Source organism: Herpailurus yagouaroundi, unplaced genomic scaffold (genome assembly GCF_014898765.1).
Source record: "Herpailurus yagouaroundi ecotype Mexico unplaced genomic scaffold, PumYag 29, whole genome shotgun sequence".
NCBI classification, from domain to species: domain Eukaryota; kingdom Metazoa; phylum Chordata; class Mammalia; order Carnivora; family Felidae; genus Herpailurus; species Herpailurus yagouaroundi.
This window is the reverse complement of record NW_024412377.1, coordinates 63933702-63940638: the sequence shown is the minus strand read 5'-3', so window position 1 is coordinate 63940638 and position 6937 is coordinate 63933702. Positions and strand designations below refer to the sequence as shown.

Below are 6937 nucleotides of genomic sequence, written 5' to 3'. Positions count from 1 at the left end.
CACTGTTGACCCAAACCGCAGGCCGAGGGGCTGAAAATCACCGCTCTGGAGCTAGAAGTCCAAGGTCAAGGAGCTGGCGAGGTCGTTGCCTTCTGAGGGCCATGAGAGAGAAGGTGCCCAGGCCTCTCTCTGGCTTCTGCGGCTTTGCGGGCAGCTTTGGTTTCCAGATGCATGACTCTGTTCCTCTGTCTTCACCAGGTGTTTTCCCTGCGCCCATGTTTCTGCATCTAAATTTCCCCCTTTTTAGAAGGACACCAGTCATACAGGATCAGGGCCCGCTTTTTTTCTTTTTTTAATATTTATTTATTTTTGAGACAGAGACAGAGCATGAGTGGGGGGAGGCGAAGAGAGCGAGGGAGACACAGAATCCGAAGCAGGCTCCAGGCTCGGAGCTGTCAGCCCAGAGCCCGACACGGGGCTCGAACTCACAGACCGCGAGATCATGACCTGAGCTGAAGTCAGACGCTTAACCGACGGAGCCACCCAGGCGTCCCCTAATGACCTCATTTGAACTTGATTACCTCTGTACGGACCCTCTTTCCTAATAAGGCATCCTGAGGTGCCCAGGGCTGAGATTTCAGCATACCTTTTTGGTGGCGGACACACTTCAGCCGCAACAGAGTCTACGAGACCTGAGTACGGTCACAACTCCCTGAGTTTACGGCGGTGTTGACCGTATGCTCTACAGACTTGAAGAGAATGCAAAGACCCCTGACGGGCTTTTCTGCAATTGCATGTCAAGAACTTTTCCCTCCCATACTCCTCCTTCCATAGCATCTTGGAGTTCCCAAACCATTTGGATACTTTCTTAAATGACCTTCCCAGCAGCCCTGTGAAGTAGGGACCAGCACGCTCCCTTCATAGATGAGGAAAGTGAGACTCAGACTGGCCATATGACCTGCCCGAGGTCCCAAGAGCAGAAGCCAGTGGAGCTGGCATTCGGACTCAAGCCCAGGACTATTTGGATGCCACTGATTTGCTGACATTTTCTCTTTCAAAAGCTCACTGGTCCGAATTGCGTTGTGTTTTCTTTATCAATTAGTTGGGCAATTTGCATAGAACGGAATAAATTGCCAACGTGAAGAGATACAGCCTCCTAATCGCATGTGTTTGTTTAAAGCTGCAGGGGGAGGGATGCCTGGGTGGCTCAGTCCGTTAAGTGTCTGATTCCCGGTCTCGGCTCGGGTCTTGATCTCACAGTCGGGAGGTCAAACCCCGTGTTGCGCTCCGAGCTGGACGTGACGTCTATTTAAAAACATAAAAATAGGGGCGCCTGGGTGGCGCAGTCGGTTAAGCGTCCGACTTCAGCCAGGTCACGATCTCGCGGTCCGTGAGTTCGAGCCCCGCGTCGGGCTCTGGGCTGATGGCTCGGAGCCTGGAGCCTGTTTCCGATTCTGTGTCTCCCTCTCTCTCTGCCCCTCCCCCGTTCATGCTCTGTCTCTCTCTGTCCCAAAAATAAATAAACGTTGAAAAAAAAAATTAAAAAAAAAAAAAACATAAAAATAAAAAATAAAAAAAGCTGCCAGGGGAAAAGCTCAGCCCCACAGACAGTCAGTGGATGCTCTCTGTCCTGCAGGAGAGGAGGAACCGGGAGCCTCCAAGCCAGAGGGCAGAGGCTGTGAGGAGGGGGGAGGACGGCGGATGGCGAGGGCAGACACAAACGACAGCACACAGGGGTTCAAAGGTCCGAACCCAGGAGCTGGAGCAGCAGGGCAGGTTCAAACCCCATCTTTACCTCTCTGAGCCTCCATTTCTTCATCCGTAAACTGAAATGATAATGATAACACCTAGCACATATTCTACGGAGTGAATCAACAGTTCTAAAATAAGTAATAGACCAGAAGGATAGACGAGATGCAGTGAGGGCCCAGGAGACGGGCTAACTCGGAGAAAATCTCCTGCAGAGTGAGCACATAAACACTGAAGAGATGGAAATGGTGAGAAGTGCAGAAGGAGTGCGAACCTTGGGGCACCTGAGTGGCTCAGCTGGTTTAGCGTCTGGCTCCTGATTTCGGCTCAGGTCATGATCTCATGGTTCATGGGTATAAGCCCCACACTGGGCTCTGTGCTGGCAGCGTGGGGCCTGCTTGAGACTCTCTCTCTCTCTCTCTCTCTCTCTCTCTCTCTCTCTCTCTCTTTCTCTGTCTTCCCTGCTTGTTGTCTTTCAAAATAAATCAATAAATATTTTTAAAAATTGTTTAAAAAGAGTGTGAACCTCACTCTGTAAATTCAAGTGGACAAGATCTCCCTCTTTTTTCCCCCGAAACTCAGTTACATTCTTATCTGAGCCCCCAGTCTGCTAGGCTAGCAAGAGACATAACCTCAGTCCTTTGAGGCATTTGGTTCTGGAATCTTAGGCATCTCTTAGCAACAAGTGTGCCTGTCTCCATGGCCTCTTTCAGGCATCTTCTGAGCTGCCTCCAGTCTTTGAAGGCCCATCCATCCTCTTGGACATGCCACCATAGCCATTCCTCTGGGAGAGGGTCACCCTTGGTGGGGATAAGCGGTATGCAGGGCTCCCTCCTCTCCATGACCCACAGAACTATCTCTTCTATCGTCTGCTCCCTTCAGCTCAGAGGATCCTTTCTTCTGGACTAAGACAAATCTTTCTCCATGTTTCTTCAAGACACTTCATCTGTATGCAGGAACTATCTCCCCTCGGTGGTATAGATTTTGGAAACAAAAGCAAGAAGGTCAGGAAGGCACTTTCTGCTTTACTCCCTGCCATATCCCTTTCCCACACAATGAACACAAATACATTTGCCTATTTCCCTCAGGCGTGGTGAGGAGGATGGAGAAAGGGGAAAAAATCAAATCAAAACATTATCCCAGATGAAAGGGCATTTGAGGCTGTGGGTGCCATCCATGAAGGACCAGTTTGGTGGGATTGAGTGTGGGTAGGAAGGGCGGGTCATCCACAGAAGACACGAGGGGGTAGGAGGAGCCAGGGTTAAGACTGCAATGGGCTTTCGGAGCCTGGATTTGATCGTGAGGGCCAGGAAGAGCCCAAAAGAGACTGGAGGCAGGTGAATGATAGGGTCAGTGCAAGCCCTTGAGAGGGTGGAGGAAGACAGTGAGGCTGTGCGACAAGAGGTGAGGAGGTCATGATCTCAGGTTCTGACAGGTGAAGGGGCATACTCGAATCATACTTTGGAAGTGGAATGGGCAGCACTTAGCAGCTGACCAAATGTTGGTTGATTTGGGCGGCGGCGGAGGCGGGGTGGGGAGGACGCATCTAAAGTGATACCTCGGTTTCCAGTCTGGAAAGCTAAGCAGGTGATGAAGTCATCACCCAGTTTAAGGGCTGTGAAAAGTGAAGCGTATCTGGGTAAGACCCAATGAAGGTTTTGAGGGATATACTGAGTTTGAGGTGCAGGCAAGGGTATTCAGTTAGAGATCAGCAGGAAGAGGTGTACGTGAGTGTGATTCTCAGGGAGAAGATGTGCACCGGGGATGGACACTTCGAGGCGTTCTTGACACAGAGACTTTTTTCATCCATTGATTTAATCATCCGCCCAGGAGTTCACAGACAAGTCATTTGATCATAAAAATAGATTGTGTACCGCTGTGATGCAGGGGAGGATTCAACCCAGTTTGGGAGAGATGGGAAGACTTCACAGAACAAGTGATGCCTGAACTGCATCCTGAAGCATGAACTAGAATGTGCATGATGGGTGAGAGAGGTCGGAGGCTGAGGAGTCTTCTGGAGACTGCTCATCTGAAGGATCACGGAGCTGGTCATGAGCCCAGCCCCGTGTGAGGCCTCACCACTGTTACAATCAACCTGAAACAAGAGATGGTGTCCAGATGGAAAATGGACTTTTGCGTATTGGTCTGGACAAGGCTGTCTATAATGAAACCGAAAATTCCATTAATAACATCATAAAAGTTGTTTTTCGTTCATGTAATAACCCGGTATAGGCAGGTGGCTCTCCTCCCCATGGAGATTCAGGAATCCAGGCTCCTTCCATTATTCCAAAGCCCGAGAGTCCTTGGTTTCAAGATGTTGCAGAGGAAGGGGGAACGGGAGGGAAGAGAGTAGAGAAGCCCCATCACCTGCTTCTACGCGCCAACCTAGAAGTGGCACACATCGCTTTCACTCACATTTGGATGGTGAACACTAGTCTGCCATCAAGCTTGGAAACAAGGTGGGCTGGGAAAGACGATCCCTCATCAGTCCGTCAGGGCCCTCTTAGGGATAACTCCACGCTCTACCATGGAGTCAGGGCGTGTTTTAGAGAGCCAGCAATGTCCGTCACCAACAATAACAAATTGAGCAATAGAGGAAGTATGGAAAACTGGTATAAGGAGAGATTCCTTGGCTGCAACAGGGCCCAGGGAGAAAGAGAGATGCAATTGATTGACAGCGTGCCATAGGTGCAGATAGGAGGAGTTAGGGTGGCGGTCATCTCCTTCCCACCCAAGCATGTTACTCCCATTTGTCTTTCAGTGCAATCCCTGTGGATTCACACAGTGGTCCCATGTAAGGCACAGAGGAGGTAGGAATGCTGAGGGTACAATAAAGGAATAAAGAAAGCTCTATAGGGCTCTAGAGGCACAAGCAGTCTTGCGCTGGGCCCCTGGTAATAGAGAGAAATTCAAAGGAACACTGTCTTCCCTTACCTCACCAGAGCCTGAGGAAACGAAACCACATGGACTCTAAGGTATCTGTGACATTGTCCAGCAGTGTCTAAGAACGTCTGGGGCATCCGTGGGGCTCCGCAGACCAGCAGAACCCAGCAGGTTCACATCTGGTCTCAAGCACATGTGAGACTCCACCTGGGCCAGGGAGGAAGGGCTTTAAGAGGAGCTGGAATCCTCCATGAGCAGATGGAGGCATGTGTTCAGGTATTGTTGTTAATAAGATCCCATCATTACTCTCACTGGTGAGGCCTTGGGAAACCGAGCTTCACTATAACACAAGGCATTGACCTCCAAAAGTGTTAACGTTCAGAAAACAAATGTCTCTATCTGTGAGTCTCTACAATTAAACACAAAGGAAAGTGACAGACTCTCAAACACAAAGTTAACGATTCAAAAACTCTCTAGTGATGTTAGAAATGCTAAGTGTCAAAAAAAATGCATGTATCTAAAATGAATTTACCTGTATACTAGAGACAAATAAGTAAGTAAATACATAGTAGATAATGACATCATATTTTCCACTGTCAGAGATAGCGAGCAAGCAAGCGGGGGGCGGGGGGGGGGATGCTAGAATGAACCCTTTGGTTCTGCATGAGAAGCAGAGTTAGCAAAATAAATTTATGCGTGTTTGATTTTTATAGATGGATAAATGGTAGACGATAGATAGACAAAAAGAGAGACAGAGGTGTATACCTGATTTATGATACATTTATGATTTCCAAACCCTGCCTGCTGAGAAGGTCTGGAAACGATGACACCCCTCTAGCAATACGCTCACACAATACCCAGGTCTTGGTTTCTAAATACCACTCCTCAAAGAGGGAACCAGGGCTCCTTCGAAACATGGTTGATTCCAGATCCGGGAAAGGGAAAACACACAATGGGCCTGGAACATCCGTGGTGCCAGAAAATAAGGAAGTACCAAAAAAAAAAAAAAAAAAATGTATTTAAAGAACATGGGAGCTAACCTGAAAGCACTCCCAAAGACAAACCTGAAACAATTTGAGCAGTGAAATAAATAATGATAGTATTTGATGATAACCCAAAGTATAAATAAATATCTGAGTCCATAATAATATAAATAAATGATTGAATCAGCAAATGACTACTAGAACACTCCAGTAGCAATTGCTGCAGGCAGGATCTACTGATGAATGCTAAAAATAGTTCGTGCAAGTTTAAGGAGATACAGGGTATTTGTATATTCTCCAAGTACCTTCCCCAAATTTTTACTAATTAAAGAGAAAAATAGTAACATCACAATGGAGAAACCTGCCCAACAAATACCACCTAAACTTGAAGATCAAGGTTAACATCACCAGGAGTAAGATCACTATCACCCATCCCCTGAGGTGATGCTCTGAAAACAGGAGATTTCGTCTGTGTCATCCTTCCCCCAAATCCATAATCTCGATGTAACCATGGAAAACATCAGACAAACCCAAACTGAAGGACAATCTACAAAATACCTGACCCGCAGTCTTCAAAGTATCAAGGTTGTGAAAGACAGTAAGACCGAGGAACTGTCACAAATCGACGGAGGCTAAGGTACAACTAAATACCACATGGGGTCCTGGAACATATCCTGGCACAGAAAAAGAATTTTAGCAGAAAACTTGTGAAATCTGAATAAAATCTGTAGGATGGTTATTTTTTTTTTTGATACATGTAAAGAGTTTGATCAAAATTGCCTAAATTAATGTTATCATTAAAATGATATATTTGTGTAACTGAATTTATAAATTAAAAGTTATCGGAGGGGCACCTGGGTGGCTCAGTCGGTTTAGCATCAGCTCAGGTCATGGTCTCACGGTTCATGAGTTCAAGCCCTGCATCAGGCTCTGTGCTGACATTTTAGAGCCTGGAGCCTGTTTTGGATTCTGTGTCTCCCTTTCTCTCTGCTCCTCCCCCACTTGCTCTCGCTCTCTCTCTCTCTCTCTCCCCCTCTCTCTCAAAAATAAAATAAACATTAAAAATCATTTTAATAAAAAAATTATTGGAAGACATGAGGAAAATGAGGACATGTGGTCTGTGTTAAGGCATCTGGGGTGATCATGTAAAGGACGCCTGGAAGGAGGGGGCGGTGCCCATGAACTTCCTAAGGGCAGGTGGGAGGTAACCAATTTCTGTGTTATGGGCACTTTACAGAACTGCCTTATTTTAAGCCATAGCAATGTTATTAGGGGGAGGGGTTATTTATAAATATTTCCAATTTACAAATGAGGGAACTGAGGCTGAGTGGGGAGGTTCTTCCAGATAAAGTAGCTATAATTTGTTGAATGCAAATAGGTAA

The 6937-nt window shown here is 47.0% G+C and overlaps 1 long non-coding RNA gene across 1 annotated transcript; it reads left to right on the top strand.

Annotated features, from left to right (window-relative positions):
• Positions 1-2411: 2411 nt before the first annotated feature.
• Positions 2412-3875, top strand: LOC121041217 (uncharacterized). Its single transcript, XR_005795622.1, has 2 exons — positions 2412-2693; positions 3577-3875. It is a non-coding gene; the product is annotated as an uncharacterized LOC121041217 (long non-coding RNA).
• The last annotated feature ends 3062 nt before the right edge of the window (positions 3876-6937 follow it).